The following is a 16,342-nucleotide window of genomic DNA, read 5'->3' as shown; positions in this document are numbered from 1 at the left end:
TCATGCCATTTGCAAACAGTGACAGTTTTACTTCTTCAATTCTGACTTGTATTCCTTTCATTTTTTTCTTCTTCTCTGATTGCTGTAGCTAAAACTTCCAAAAACATGTTGAATAATAGTGGTGAAGTGGACATTCTTGTCTTGTTCCTGATATTGGAGGATATGGTTTCAGTGTTTCACTATTGAGAACGATGTTGGCTGTGAGTGTGTCATATATGGCCTTTATTATGTCCAGGTAAGTTCTCTCTATGTCTACTTTCTGGAGAGTTTTTAATCATAAATGGGTGTTGAATTTTGTCAAAAGCTTTTTCTGCATCTATTGAGATGATCATATGGTTTTCATCCTTCAATTTGTTAAAGTGGTGCATCACATTGATTGATTTGTGTAAATTGAAGAATCCTTGCATTCCTACAATAAACTCTACTTGATCATGGTTAAAGGATTAAAAGGATATGATCCTTTTAATGTGCTGTTAGATTCTGTTTGCTAGTATTTTGTTGAGGCTTTTTGTATATATGTTCATCAGTGATATTGGCCTCTAGTTTTCGTTTTTTGTGACATCTTCGTCTGGTTTTGGTATCAGGGTGATGGTGGCCTCATAGAATGAGTTTGGGAGGGTTCCTCCTTCTCCTATATTTTGGAAGAGTTTGAGAAGGATAGGTCTTAGTTCTTCTCTAAATGTTTGATAGAATTCTCCTGTGAAGCCTGCTGGTCCTGGGCTTTTGTTTGTTGGAAGACTTTTAATCACAATCTCAATTTCAGTGCTTGTGATTGCTCTATTTATATTTTCTATTTTTTCCTGCTTCAGTCTCAGGAGGTTTTGCTTTTCTAAGAATTTGTCCATTTCTTCCAGGTTGTCCATTCTATTGGCATATAGCTTCTTGTAGTAATCTCTCATGATCCTTTGTATTTCTTCAGTGTCAGTTGTTACTTCTCCTTTTTCATTTCAAATTCTATTGATTTGAATCTTCTCCCTCTTTTTCTTGATGAGTCTGGTTAATGGTTTATCAATTTTGTTTACCTTCTCAAAGAACCAACTTTTAGTTTTATCTATCTTTGCTATTGTTTCCTTTATTTCTTTTTCATTCATTTCTGATCTGATCTTTATGATTTCTTTCCATCTGCTAAATTTGGGTTTATTTTGTTCTTCTTTCTCTAATTGCTTTAGGTGTAAGCTTAGGTTGTTTATTTGAGATTTTTCTTGTTTCTTGATGTAGTATTGTACTGCTATAAACTTCACTCTTAGAACTGCTTTTGCTGCATCCCGTAGGTTTTGGGTCATGATGTTTTCATTGTTATTTGTTTCTAGGTATTTTAAAATTTCCTCATTGATTTATTCAGTGATCTCTTGGTTATTTAGTAGCATACTGTTGAGTCGCCATGTGTTTGTATTTTTTAGGGTTTTCCTGTAATTAATATCTTGTCTCATAACGTTGTGGTCAAAAAGATACTTGCTATAATTTCGATTTTCTTAAATTCACCAAGGCTTGATTTGTGACCCAAGATATGTTCTATCCTGGAGAATGATCTATGAGCATGTAAGAAAGTGTATTCTTCTCTTTTTGGGTGGAATGTCCTGTGAATATCAATTAAGTCCCTCTTGTTTAATGTGTGATTTAAAGCTTGTGTTTCCTTATTCATTTTCATTTGGGATGATCTGTCCATTGGTGAAAGTGGGGAGTTAAAGTCTGCTACTATGATTGTGTTACTGTCAATTTCCCCTTTTATGGCTGTTAGCATTTGCCTTATTTATTGAAGTGCTCCTATGTTGGGCACATAAATATTTACAATTGTTATATCTTCTTCTTGGATTGACCCCTTGATCATTATGTAGTGTCCTTCTTTGTCTCTGGTAATAGTCTTTAGTTTAAAGTCTGTTTTGTGTGATATGAGAATTGCTACTACAGCTTTCTTTTGATTTCAACTTGCATGGAATGTCTTTTTCCATCCCCTCATTTTCAGTCTGTGTGTGTCCCTAAGTTTGAAGTGGGTCTCTTGTAGACAGCATGTATACGGGTCTTGTTTTTGTATCCATTCAGCCAGTCTATGTCTTTTGGTTGGAGCATTTAATCCATTTACATTTAAGGTAATTTTCGATATGTATGTTCCCATTACCATTTTCTTAATTGTTTTTGGTTTGTTATTGTAGGTCTTTTGCTGCTCTTGTGTTTCCTGCTTAGAGAAGTTCCTTTAGCATTTGTTGTAAAGCTGGTTTGGTGGTGCTGAATTCTCTTAACTTTTTGCTTGTCTGTAAAAGTTTTAATTTCTCTGTTGAATCTGAATGAGATCCTTGCTGGGTAGAGTAACCTTAGTTGTGGGTTCTTCCCTTTCATCACTTTAAATATATTGTTCCACTCCCTTCTGGCTTATAGAGTTTCTGCTGAAAGATCAGCTGTTAACCTTATGGGGATTCCTTTGTACATTATTTATTGCTTTTCCCTTGCTGCCTTTTTTTTAGATGGTGGTTGGAGTTTATTAATTAATTTATTTATTTTTGCTGTGTTGGGTCTTATTTCTGTGCAAGGGCTTTCTCTAGTTGTGGCAAGCGAGGGCCACTCTTCATCGCAGTGCATGGACCTTTCACTATCGCGGTCTCTCTTGTTGCATAGTACAGGCTCCAGACGAGCAGGCTCAGTAGCTGTGGCTCATGGGCCCAGCTGCTCCACGGCATGTGGGATCCTCCCAGACCAGGGCTCGAACCCTTGTCCCCTGCATTAGCAGGCAGATTCTCAACCACTGCACCACCAGGGAAGCCCACACCCTTGCTGCTTTTAATATTGGTTCTTGTATTTAATTTTTGATAGTTTGAGTAATATGTGTCTTGACATGTTTCTCCTTGGATTTATCCTGTATGGGACTCTCTGCCCTTCCTGGACTTGATTGCCAATTTCCTTTCCCATGTTAGGGAAGTTTTCAACTATAATCTCTTCAAATATTTTCTGAGACCCTTTCTTTTTCTCTTTGTCTTCTGGGACCCCTATAATTCGAATGTTGGTGCATTTAATGTCCCAAAGGTCTCTGAGACTGTCCTCAATTCTTTTCATCCTTTTTTCTTTATCCTGCTCTGCAGTACATATTTCCACTATTTTATTTTCCAGGTCACTTATCCATTCTTCTGCCTCAGTTATTCTGCTCTTGATTCCTTCTAGAGAATTTTAAATAGCATTTATTTTGTTGTTCATCATTGTTTGTTTGCTCTTTAGTTCTGCTAGGTCCTTGTTAAACATGTCTTGTATTTTCTCTATTCTTTTTCCAAGATTTGGATCTTCTTTACTATCATTATTCTGAATTATTTTTCTGGTAGACTGCCTATGTCCTCTTCATTTGTTTTGTCTGGTGGATTTTTACCTTGCTCCTTCATCTGCTGCATATTTCTCTATCTTCTCATTTTGTTTAATTTACTGTATTTGGGGTCTCCTTTTCACAGGCTGCAGGTTCGTAATTCCCATTGTTTTTGGTGTCTGCCCCCAGTGGGTGAGGTTGGTTCAGTGGGTTGTGTAGGCTTCCTGGTGGAGGGGGCTGGTGCCTTTGTTCTGGTGGGTCAGGCTGGATCTTGTCTTTCTGGTGGGCAGGGCCACATCTAGTGGTGTGTTTTGGGGTGACTGTGAACTTAGTATGATTTTAGGCAGCCTCTCTGCTAATGGATGGGGTTGTGTTCCTGTCTTGCTAGTTGTTTGGCATGGAGTGTCCAGCACTGGAACTTGCTGCCCATTGAGTGGAGCTGGGTCTTAGTGTTGAGATGGAGATCTCTGGTAGGTCTTTTGCCATTTGATATTACATGGAGCTGGGTGATCTCTGGTGGACCAATGTCCTGAACTCAGCTCTCCCACCTCAGAGGCTCAGGTCTGACACCAGGCTGGAGCACAAAGACCCTGTCAGATACATGGCTCAGAAGAAAAGGGAGAAAAAAGAAAGAAAAATAATAATAGTAAATTTTAAAAAATATTTTAAATTATTGAATTAAAAATATTTTAAAATAAAAATAATAATAAAGAAAGCAACCAAACCAATAAACAAATTCACCAGTGATAACAAGCACTAAAACCTAAACTAAGATAACATAAAAATCAGAAGCAAATCAGTCACAGACAGCAAACCCCAAGTCTATGGTTGCTTCCAAAGTCCACTGCCTCGATTTTGGGACAATTCGTTGTCTATTCAGGTATTCCACAGATGCAGGGTACAGCAAGTTTTTTGTGGGGATTTAATCCACTGCTCCTGAGGCTGCATGGAGAAATTTCCCTTTCTCTCCTTTGTTTGCATAGCTCTTGGGGTTCAGCTTTGTTTTTGGCCCCAAGTCTGTGTGTAGGTCGCCCTTAGTCATCTGTTCCCTGCCCAGACAGAAGGGGGTTAAAGCAGAGGCTGATTAGGGGCTCTTACTCATTCAGGCCAGGGGCGGGGCGGGGTATGGTAGTATAATTGGAATGTGGGGCGAGCCTGTGACAGCAGAGGCTGGTGTGACATTTTAACAGCCTGAGGCACGTCGTGTGTTCTTCCGGGGAAGTTGTCCTTAGATCACGGAACCCTGGCAGTTGTGGGCTGCCCAAGCTCCTGTGGGGTGGTATGGATAGTGACCTGCACTTGCCCACAGATTTCTTGGTGACTGCAGCAGCAGCATTAGTGTTTCATGCCCATCATTAGGGTCTGAGCTGATAGCCGCAGCACGTGTCGATCTCTAGAGCTCATTTAGGTGGCGCTCTGCCTTCTGTGGACAGATGGGGAAGCAATCCCCTCTCCTTGCACCCCAAAACAATGGTCTCTTACTTCTTAGGCAGGTCCAGACTTTTCCCAGACTCCCTCCAGGCTAGCTGTGGTGCATTAGCCTCCTCAAACTGTCTTCACACAGCCAACCCCAGTCCTCTCCCTGGGATCTGAACTCCAAAGCCTGAGCCTCAACTCCCAGCCCCGACTCGCCCCAGCGGGCGAGCAGACAAGCCTCTCAGACTGGTGAGTGCTGGTTAGCAATGGTCCTCTGTGTGGGAATCTCTCTGCTTTGCCCTCCGCACCCTTGTTGCTGCTCTCTCCTCCGTGGCTCCGAAGCTTCCCCCACTGCCTATCCCCTGTCTCTGCCAGTGAAGTGGCTTCCTAGTGTGTGGAAACTTTTCCTCCTTCACAACTCCCTCTCAGAGGTGCAAGTCCCATCCCTATTATTTTGTCTCTCTTTTTTCCTTTTTCTTTTGCCCTACCCAAGTATGTTGGGATTTTCTTGCCTTTTGGGAAGTGTGAGGTCTTCTGCCAGCATTCAGTAGGTGCTTGGTAGGAGTTGTTCCACAGGTAGATGTATTTTTGATGTATTTGTGGGGAGGAAGGTGATCTCCACATTTTAATCCTCTGCCATCTTGAAGGTCCCCCCCCGACACAACAAAACTGTCTCTTGAGACAGAAATTGTTTTCAAACAGTCTCTAAGCTGACTCTGAATTTTTGTAACTGCCTCTTCTGTTATTCACATCTCTGACCTATTTTGTTTAAGTGCATCATTGCCCCAAGGGAATTATTCTCTCTTATTATGACATGAGACTGAATTATCCAATTATCCAATGAGTTAGTATCACCCAGGAGATAATATATATGTTTGTACCCTTGAATATAACTTTAGAAAGAGTGAGTTAGTTTTCCCCTGAAAGAATCCAGTTGGATTCTCTTATAAAAGCAATCATTCATAGCATAATTTCTCATTCAAATTGTACCCTGATGAGTCATTTTTTCATTTAGTACAATGCAGTTATTGATCAAATATCAATGTGATTAAAAGCATTTTAACTTCTCCAAATTTAATAATAAACTACTAAAAATGCTTGTGTTTTACCTTTTATAGTTCCTATACTCCCTAAATATAGACAATCAATTACTTTAGAATAAGTTCAACAGAAAAGATCTATTTTAGTCATACTGTCCAAGGTTGCAATATTTATATTCCACCCCTGAGAAAGTAGGATCATTCTGATTATTTCAATTCCAATAAAAATCTAATTTCTCACCAGACTAACTGAAAAACCATGCATCAAATTGCCTTATTTAGTTTGAAATCTGCCCTTCTTCTCTTTTGTTTAAAATTAATTTTTATTGGAGTATAGTTGATTTACAAAGTTGTGGTGGTTTTTGCTGTACAGCAAAGTGAATTAGTTATACATACACATATATCCACTCTTTTTTAGATTCTATTCCCATATAGGTCATTACAGAGTATTTTGTCCTGTGCTATACATTAATTTCTTATTAATTATCGATTTTAAATATAGTAGTATGTATATGTCAATCTTGATCTCCCAATTTATCCCTCCCCCGCTTTTCCCCGTGGTAACATAAGGTTTTTTTCTACATTTCTTACTAATTTCCATCCCAAGATCATCTCTACTAACTCAAAAATTATTTGGTTTTAAAATAATATATATTTGAGAAGTTAAGAATGCCTTGATGAGTACATGTGAAATGGTGACCAAAAGGAGAGAAGAATGGAAATTGAAAAGGAAGAAGAAGATGGTTATTCTATGATGAAGATTCTTGGGAGCAGTGGTTACTTAAATTCATCTTTTAACTTGCTACCTTTCTTAGGATCTTTTGCCCTGTTTCAATCTCCTTGAATCTAGAGAGTAGCTACTTAAGATCTCTGTCACTTTGTAGTCCAGCATTGTAGTTAATGGGAAGTAAACATTTATGATTTACTTGCAACTTGTTTGTGTGAATAGACTGAAGTCAGTGAGGTTCTAAAGTAAAAATGCTTTCTTTTTCTCACTGCCTTCACATTTTCTCTGTCAGATCTTCTTTCCTGAAATCTGACAATACTTTCAGTTGGTCCCACATTGTTCTGGTGACTTTCAGTTATTAAAAATTCTAGGCCAGGTTGCTCCAGTTAAAAACTAAAATCTCACATCTAGTTTATATTTATTTCCTTGCCTCTCCCAAGCCCCAACCAGTATTGAAACTGATGAACTGAGAAGTGAGGATATGGTCCAATCTTCTTCTTCACTTCTCTCCTCCTGCTACTTTTAGCTCTTCTGGTTTGGAGCTCTGGGAGAAAGGAATAAAGTCTTTTTTAATTAAATTGAGATCACATTTTAATAATGTCTTGGGTGTACATACTTCCTGGCCAGTGTTGACTGGTAGTTGGTAGTCTATAAGGATATGGTTCTCTAGTGAGATGTGTATATGTGTTTTTGGGTGTATAAGGGGATGATAACAGGGAACAGAGGTCCCTTGAATAAATCCCTGATTTCAGACTTTCCAGTCCACTACCACTGTACAAGGAATATCTTCTTGCTGCTGGGACTCTCATGTAGCAGGCAACCGTTTCTGTTTAGTATAGGTACACATGCAGCTTGACATATAACTAACCATACATATAACAAAAAAGGATGCAAAAGCTCTGTTTTTAGCACCCACTCTTGGCCCTGCCATGTCTCCCTACTTCCTCTTTACTTCTATGCAAATTAGTAAGAGGCAGTTACAAAATTCTAATGGGGAATGAGAGGTCAGTATTCCCTTCTTGCAATCTTTCTCAAGTCTCTGTGGAAGTGATTCTTTGAGAGTCCTCTCCATTTGACTTTTGCATCAAGAAGTAACCGCTTCCCCTCCACCACAGAGAAGGGAAGGAAAGGCCAAGTACTCTTCAGTTGGCTTATGACTAACAACTCTATGATTCTTTTCTCCCTCTTTCTTTCTTCCTTGTTTCCTCTTCTTTAAAAAGTGAAGGAAGAGAAGGAATAAAATGGTTGCAGACAACAGAACCTGTTTGGTAACCTCTTAGTAATTGCACAAGGAAATATCACGTCCCCAATTACTAACTTTCTTTAAATGTGGGATGTTTGGTGTCTACTTGTCTTCAGCTCTATACTTTACTTGCTCCAGAGCAATAGTAGAAATTCTAGTCAATATGCCGACATCCTTGTTTGTTTGGTTGTTTGTTATTTTATTTTAAATTTTATTGAAATATAGTTGATTTACAATGACGTGTAAGTTTCAAGTGTAAAAAAGGTTCAATTATATATATATATTTATATATATGTGTGTGTGTGTGTATACATATATACTCATTTTTAGATTCTTTTCCATTATAGGTTATTACAAGGATGTTGAGTATAGTTCCCTGTGCTTTACAGTAGGTCCTTGTTGATTATCTATTTTATATATGGTAGTGTGTATATTTTAATCCCAATCAACTAATTTATCCCTCCCCCAACTTTGGTAACCATAAGTTTGTTTTCTATGTCCATTTCTCTTTTATAAATAAGTTTATTTGTATCATTTTTTTAGATTCCACATATAAATGATTTCATATGATATTTGTCTTTCTCCTTCTGACTCACTTCACTTAGTACGATAATCTCTAGGTCCATCCATGTTGCTTCAAGTGTCATTATTTCATTCTTTTTCATGGCTGAGTAATATTCAATTATGTATATACACCACATCTTCTTTATCCATTCATCTTTTGATGGACATTTAGGTTGCTTCCATGTTTTGGTTATTGTAAATAGTATTGCTATGAATATTTAGTGCATGTATCTTTCTGAATTATAGTTTATTAACTATTTTAAATTTTCCATTCAGTTTTGTGAACTTGTATTTCTCTCTTATCACTGTATAAAAAATGTGTTTGAGTGTCAAAGCATTTTAGTGTAGGTTGTGAACAAATCTGATACTAAAAAAAGAAGGTGCAAGTAATCTAAATTGGCTCAACCTAATAGCATTTATAGCTTAAAGACAATTGATAGTTAATTCCATTTCCAAAGCATCTTTTGTGAGTAGTAAGAAAATATCCATTGAATTTAGTTCACTTATTTTTTTCAAAATACGTGTAGCAAGATGTTATGATCCCTGGAAGATTCTAGAACAAGGAAGACTCACAACATGGTTGAGTGCTGTGTGTTAGAAACATAATGTGAGCCACTTAGGCAATTAAAATTTTCTAATAACCGTGTTAAAAAAAGAAGCAGGGGCTTCCCTGGTGGCGCAGTGGTTGAGAGTCCGCCTGCCGATGCAGGGGTCACGGGTTCATGCCCCAGTCCAGGAAGATCCCACATGCCGCAGAGCAGCTGGGCCCGTGAGCCATGGCCTCTGAGCCTGTGCATCCGGAGCCTGTTGCTCCACAATGGGAGAGGCCACAACAGTGAGAGGCCTGCGTACCGCAAAAAAAAAAAAAAAAAAAGAAGCAGATGATGTTAATTTTATATATTTTATTGAACCCATTATATTAAAAATATTATTTCAACATGTAAAAATATAAAATAGTATTATGAGATAGTCTGTTCTACTTTTCATACTAAATCTTCAAAATCTGGTGTGTATTTTATACCTACAGCATATCTCAATGGCCACATGTGGCAAGTGGGTATCATGATAGACAGCACAGCTCTGGCTTAATGTGTTGCTCAGTTCACATTGCACAATTCACTTCAAAATATGGCTGACATCACCTCTTTTGAATTCTCTGTTCACATTCCTTCACTGGCATAATTTCTGCAAGAACAAATCTCAAACAATTTTTAGTTTAGGCTTTTACATTGATACAGCAGGACAATGATAGAACTTAGTAAACAAAGGCCAATGATTAGAAAGAAATGTGCTCTAGCCTCATCGTGGAGGAATTCCATATCTATCTTACCAACTTAGATAATGCATACAAAATCTGAGGTGCACTTGTGGACATTTACATAGGTTAGATGTCATATAACGACTGAACAGGCACATTAAATACAAAGATGGATAGGAACAGACTCTGAACATGAGGAGCAGCTATTGTAGCAGATAGATTGTGGGAGGTGCCTGGCATATGGTAAACCCTCAATAAACATCCAAATTAAAATAAAGTACTTAATTGTCTTCATTGAAGGGAGAAATTGGTTCACCTTAGGTTTATCAAGGTAAACTTCACAGAGCAGAGAAGGAACTCAGTGTCAGAAAAACTATATGTAGAATTAGACTGTTATTAATTATATAGTGGTGATTTAATTCTGTTTCAGAATTATTCCAGTGGGGGAGTTCACCAAGATAACAACTTGGGAGATTTCTGAGCTCTCCTCCTCCCGTGGATGGATGGAATGTATAGCTACACACAGAGAAATTTCTCTAAAGGAGATCCAGAAACTAGCTGAGCACCTCCAATACATTGGACAAGTGAGATAATACACACATTGAAATGGCAGGCACTAGGGGCTGGCTGAGATCCTCCCCAGAGACCAGGGAAGCCAGAGGACACCACTGTCTTCTCCTTACAACCTACTCCAAACCACCAACATCTCCCTGGAAGGAGGTTGTACACATGACTGTGCCCCAGATTTTATGGCTGCTGTCCCAGAAGTGGGTCCCCAGATGACCTGGCTCTGATCCAAAGGGGCTTGCATTCATGAGTCCCATAGGACTTTAGCAAACAAAGAAGCAATTCTTAACCAGCTCTCCCCCCCCAGGGCTCAGTGGACAGAGAGCAAGCAAAATCACCTATCTTCCAGTATTTTCCTGAAAGGTTTATCTGTATATTTTTAAAGTTGCTGCTTAGGGCCAGGCTTCTAATTTAAAAAGCATCTCTGGGCAAGGTGTGATCTTGCTAATGAACAGGGAAGCTGGTGGACACCTCTCATACGTTCTCCCTCTAACCTGCTCCCGTAATAAAACCAAATCACCAGTATCTCCCTGAAGGAACTTGTACACCCATCTGGCAACTCAGCTTTTGCAGCAACCACCCAAAAATGGGCCCCTGATGTAGTCCGGCTCTAATAGCCAATGGATATTGCATTCATTGTAGCAAACAAAGAAATAGTTCTTAACAGATGTAGGAGCACCCCCCCACACCCCACCACCATGGCAAAAAATGCCCTTCTCCCAGTTTCTCCCAGGAAAGGGCTTAACTACATACTTTCCCAGCTGCGACCTTATAGTGCAGCATTTAGTCAACCTGCACCTAGATGCTGACTGCAATCCTCCCCTTTGGGACATTGTCCCTTTGCAGCAATCCTGTCCCAATGTCCTTTGGGACATTGATGTGCCTTGGCACACTCTCAGCTACTGGGAGTCACTGGGAACAAAGAAGGAGGCTTGGACAATAAAAAGTTTGAGAGACGACTAGGAGCTTGGCTAATCAACAATGTTCATCATCTCCTACCCAAGACCATTCTGTCAAGACTGGGAAAGATGTGCGTTTTATATAATGTGCAGAAACCAATATAGAGTTTCAGTGAAAATGAAGAAACAGAGGAATATGTTTCAAACAAAAGAACAAGATAAATATCCAGAAAAAGATCTTAATAAAATAGAGATAAGTGCTTTACCCAATACTTCAGAATAATGGACATAAAGATGTTTACATAGGTCGTGAGAGCAATGCATGAAGAAAATGAGTATTGCAACAAATAAATAGAAAATATTAAACCAAACAAGAATCACAGAGCTGAAAAATACAATCACTGAACTGAAGATTCAATAGAAGGGTTCAACAAGATGAGATCAAGTGGAATGATGGGTCAGCAAACTCAAAGGGCAGTGGAATTTATCCAATCAGAGGAGCAAAAAGAAGAAACTATTGAAATAAAAATAGTTAATAAGAGACTCATGGGACTCCATCAAATGGTCCTATATATGCATTATAATGGTCCCAGGGGGATAAGAGAGAAAGAGAATGGGGCAGAAAACTTATTCAAAGAAATAATGGCTGGAAACTTCTCTGGGGAAAAAAATAGACATCAAGATCCACAAAGCCCATAAAGCTCCCAAAAGGAAGAATCCAAAGGATCCACACTAAGAAATATTATAATGAAATTGTCAAAGAGAGAATCTTAAGCACGTCAGGAGTAAAACAATGTTATTTACATGGGAACCGCCATAAGACTATGAGCAGATTTTTCAGCAGACTTTGCAAACCAGAAGGGAGTGGCACAATATATTCCAAATACGGAAAGAAAAAAACTACCAACGAAAAATATTCTACATGGCAAAATTATCCTTAAGAATTAAAGGAAAGATAAAGAATTTTTCAGACAAACAAAAGCTGAAGGAATACATTACCACTAGACAAACCCTACAAATATGTTAAAGGAGGTTCTTCAAGCTGAAATGAAATGACACTAATTAGTAACAGGAAAATACATGAAAGTATCAAACTCACTGGTAAAGATACATTAATAGTTAAATTCAGAATACTCTAATGTTGTAATGGTTGTGGATAAATCACTTATAACTCTAGTATGAAGATTAAAAAAGTATATATATTTCAAAAAACTGATACAACTCAATAGCAAAAAACATCCAATTAAAAAATGGGCAAAGGACCTGAACAGACATTTTTTTCCAAAGAAGACCTACAGCAGGTCAACAGGTACATGAAAAAGTGTTCAACATCACTAATAATGAGGGAAGTACAAATCAAAAGCACAATAATACATCACCTCACACCTGTTAGCATTGCTATTGTCAAAAAGACTAGCGTTAACAACGCTGGAGAGGATGTGGCGAAAGGAGAACACTTGTCCACCCTTGGTGTGAATTTAACTGGACAGCCACAGTTGAAAATAGTATGGAGGTTCCCCAAGAATTTAAAAACAACTACTATATGACCCAGCAATCCTACTTCTGGGTATATATGCAAAGGAAATGAAGTGATCTCAAAGAGATATCTGTACTCCCATGTTCATAGCAGCATTATTTATGATAGCCAAGGAATGGAAACAATGTGTGTCAATTGACAGATAAATGGATAGAGAAAATGTGATATATATGTATATATATGATATATGATATGCATATATATAGACATATATATATTGGGTTGGCCAAAAAGTTCATTTTATATATATAAAATGGAGCATTATTTGGCCTTAAAAGTGAAGAAAATCCTGTCATTTGTAAGATCATGGATGAAAGTGGAGGATATTATGCTAAACTAAATTAGCTAGACAGAGAAAGACAGATATGGCATGGTATCACTTATTTGTGGAATCTAAAAAAATTTTGTTTAAAAGTCAAACTCATAAAAACAAAGAGTAGAAAAGTGTTTGTGAAGGTGGGGGTGGTGGGGGAAATAGAGTTTTTTAAAAAGGTAAAATCTTTCAGTGAAGATGAATAAAGTCTGAGGATCTAATGTATAACATAGTGATTATAGTTGATAGCACTGTATTGTATAATTGAAATTTGCTAAGAGGGTAGTACTTAAATATTCTCACCAAAAAAAAAAAAAAAAAAAGGTATATATGTGAAGTGATGGAAGTATTAAGTGTTAATTAACTCAATGGTAGGAATAATTTCTATATATATATAAATAATATCACATTGCATAAATATCTTACAATTTTATCTAAGTATTCCACAGTAAAGCTGGGAATAAAACTTATTTCTCATATCCTCTACTGTTTGAATGATTTGCAGTTGCTAATATTATGGCCTCGCTCAGAGTACATGTGTCTATGCATAAAGCGTGAATTAGGGTCCCTATGATGTGATGAATTTAAAGGGGTTCCTGTCTTTCTGCATGTGCTACAGGGCACTCACCATGCTCTGGGCATTAGCAAGTGAAAAAAGTTCTTCCTTCTATTTATGAGGCTAAGGAATGGACCTAGCGTTAAATCCAAACAAAGTTTGTTTCCCTGGGTTTTAGATATCTACTTATTGCTCTCTCTCTCTCTCTCTTTTCTTTAATTGGAGTAGAGTTGCTTTACAATGTTGTGTTAGTTTCTACTGTACAGCAAAATGAATCAGCTATATATATACATACATCCTCTCTTTTATGGATTTCCTTCCCATTTAGGTCACCGCAGAGCACTGAGTAAAGTTCCCTGTGTTATACAGCAGGTTCTCGTTAGTTATCTATTTTATACATATTAGTTTATATATGTCAAACCCAATCTCCCAATTCATCCCACCCCCCTTTTCTCCCCTTGGTGTCCATACATTTGTTCTCCACATCTGTGTCTCTCTTTCTGCCTTGCAAACAGATTCATCTGTACCATTTTTCTAAATTCCACACATATGTGTCAATGTATGCTATTTGTTTTTCTCTTTCTGACTTACTTCACTCTGTATGACAGTCTCTAGGTCCATCCATGTCTCTACAAATGACCCAATTTCATTCCTTTTAATGGCTGAGTAATATTCCATTGTATATATATAACACATCTTCTTTAACCATTTCTCTGCTCTCATGAAATTTACTGAGTTCTCAAAATCATGGTTTGGCTCAGCAGGACTGGAATTTTGGTAAGCTTCAATTATGAGGTCTCCAAAAGCTATGTAGCTTGCCCTATATTGTAATTCAGAGATTGCCTGATTTTGTTGATTGGTGAGCGTAAATGTTTTTATTTATATTCATATATATATTTTAACACAAATATTTGCTAAATTCATTGACTTGTGCCTATTGTTTTTATACAATATTTTATTATTTTTATAATAACACTATGAAATAAGTATTTATATTCTCACATTACAAATGAGAAGATTGCTCATTCTATTTTGTCCTCAGATATGCTATAAAACACAATGTCACTCTCATGCTTCTGATGGGCATGAATTTCTGATAACTTGTTGAAACCATACTTCTTCAAGATGGTTTTTGGATTGAACTACTCTGGCCAAAAAAACATTTATTTTGGGAGACCTTCAAGATGGCAGAAGAGTAAGACATGGAGACCACCTTCCTCCCCACAAATATATCAGAAATACATGTACATGTGGAACAGCTCCTACAGAACACCTACTGAACGCTGGCAGAAGAACTCAGACCTCCCAAAAGGCAAGGAACTCCCTACGTACCTGGGTAGGGAAAAAGAAAAAAGAAAAAACAGAGACAAAAGAATAGGGACGAGACCTGCACCAGTGGGAGGGAGCTCTGAAGGAGGAAAAGTTTCCACACACTAGCAAGCCCCTTCATGGACGGAGATGGGGGGCACAGGTGTGGGGGGAAGCTTTGGAGCCACGAGGACAGCGCAGCAACAGGGGTGCACAGGGCAAAGTGGAGAGATTCCCGCACAGAGGATCAGTGCCGACTAGCACTCACCAGCCCGAGAGGCTTGTCTGCTCACCCGCCGGGACAGGTGGGGCCTGGGAGCTGAAGCTTGGGCTTCAGAGGTCAGACCCCAGGGATAGGACTGGGGTTGAGCGCATGAACACAACCTGAAGGGGGCCAGTGCACCACAGCTAGCCAGAAGGGAGTCTGGGAAAATGTCTGCACCTGCTGAAGAGACAAGAGACTTTTTCTTGCCTCTTTCTTTCACGGTGCATGAAGAGAAGGCATTCAGAGCACCACCTAAATGAGCTCCTGAGAAGGCGCAAGCTGTGGCTATCAGCTTCAACACCAGAGACGGGCATGAGATGCTAAGGCTGCTGCTGCAGCCACCAAGAAGCCTGTGTGTAAGCACAGGTCACTATCCACACCTCCCCTCCAGGGAGCCTGGGCAGCCCACTGCTGTCAGGTTCCGGTGATCCAGGGACAACTTCCCTGGGAGAACACACAGCGAGCCTCAGGCTGGTGCACCATCACGCTGGTCTCTGCCGCCTCAGGCTCACTCCGCATTACACACCCCTCCCTCCCCCAGGCCTGAGTGAGCCAGAGCCCCCTAATCAGCTCCTACTTTAACCCCGTACTGTCTGAGCGAAGAACAGATGCCCTCAGGCAACCTACACGCAGAGGCGGGTCCAAATCCAAAGCTGAACCACAGGAGCTGTGCGAACAAAGAAGAGAAAGGGAAATCTCTCCCAGCAGCCTCAGGAGCAGCAGATTAAATCTCCACAATCAACTTGATGTACCTGCATCTGTGGAATACCTGAATAGACAACGAATCATCCCAAATGAGGCAGTGGACTTTGGGAGCAACAATACATATATTTTTTTCCTTTTTCTCTTTTTGGGAGTGTGTATGTGTATGCTTCTGTGTGTGATTTTCTCTGTATAGTTTACTTTTACCATTTGTCCTAGGGTTCTGACTGTCCACTTTTTATTTATTTTCTATTTTTTTAGTATAGTTATTAGGGCTTATTATCATTGGTGGATTTGTTTTTTGGTTTGGACCTCTCTTCTTTCTTTATTTCTTTTTTATTACTTTTAATTTTTTTTTAATAATTGTTTTCTATTTTAATAACTTTATTTTATTTGTTTGTTTTTTTCTTTCTTTACTTCTTTTATTCTCCCTTTTATTTTTTTATTTATTTTTTATTTATTTATTTATTTTTTTGCGGTATGTGGGCCTCTCATTGCTGTGGCCTCTCCTGTGGCGGAGCACAGGCTCCGGATGCGCAGGTTCAGTGGCCATGGCTCACAGGCCCAGCCGTTCTGCGGCATGTGGGATCCTCCTGGACTGGGGCATGAACCCATGTCCCCTGCATCGGCAGGTGGACTCTCAACCACTGCACCACCAGGGAAG

This window comes from Grampus griseus, assembly GCF_964374135.1.
Source record: "Grampus griseus genome assembly, chromosome: 7".
Lineage (NCBI taxonomy): Eukaryota > Metazoa > Chordata > Mammalia > Artiodactyla > Delphinidae > Grampus > Grampus griseus.
The sequence above is the reverse complement of the archived record's forward strand: the minus strand, read 5'-3'. Positions refer to the sequence as shown.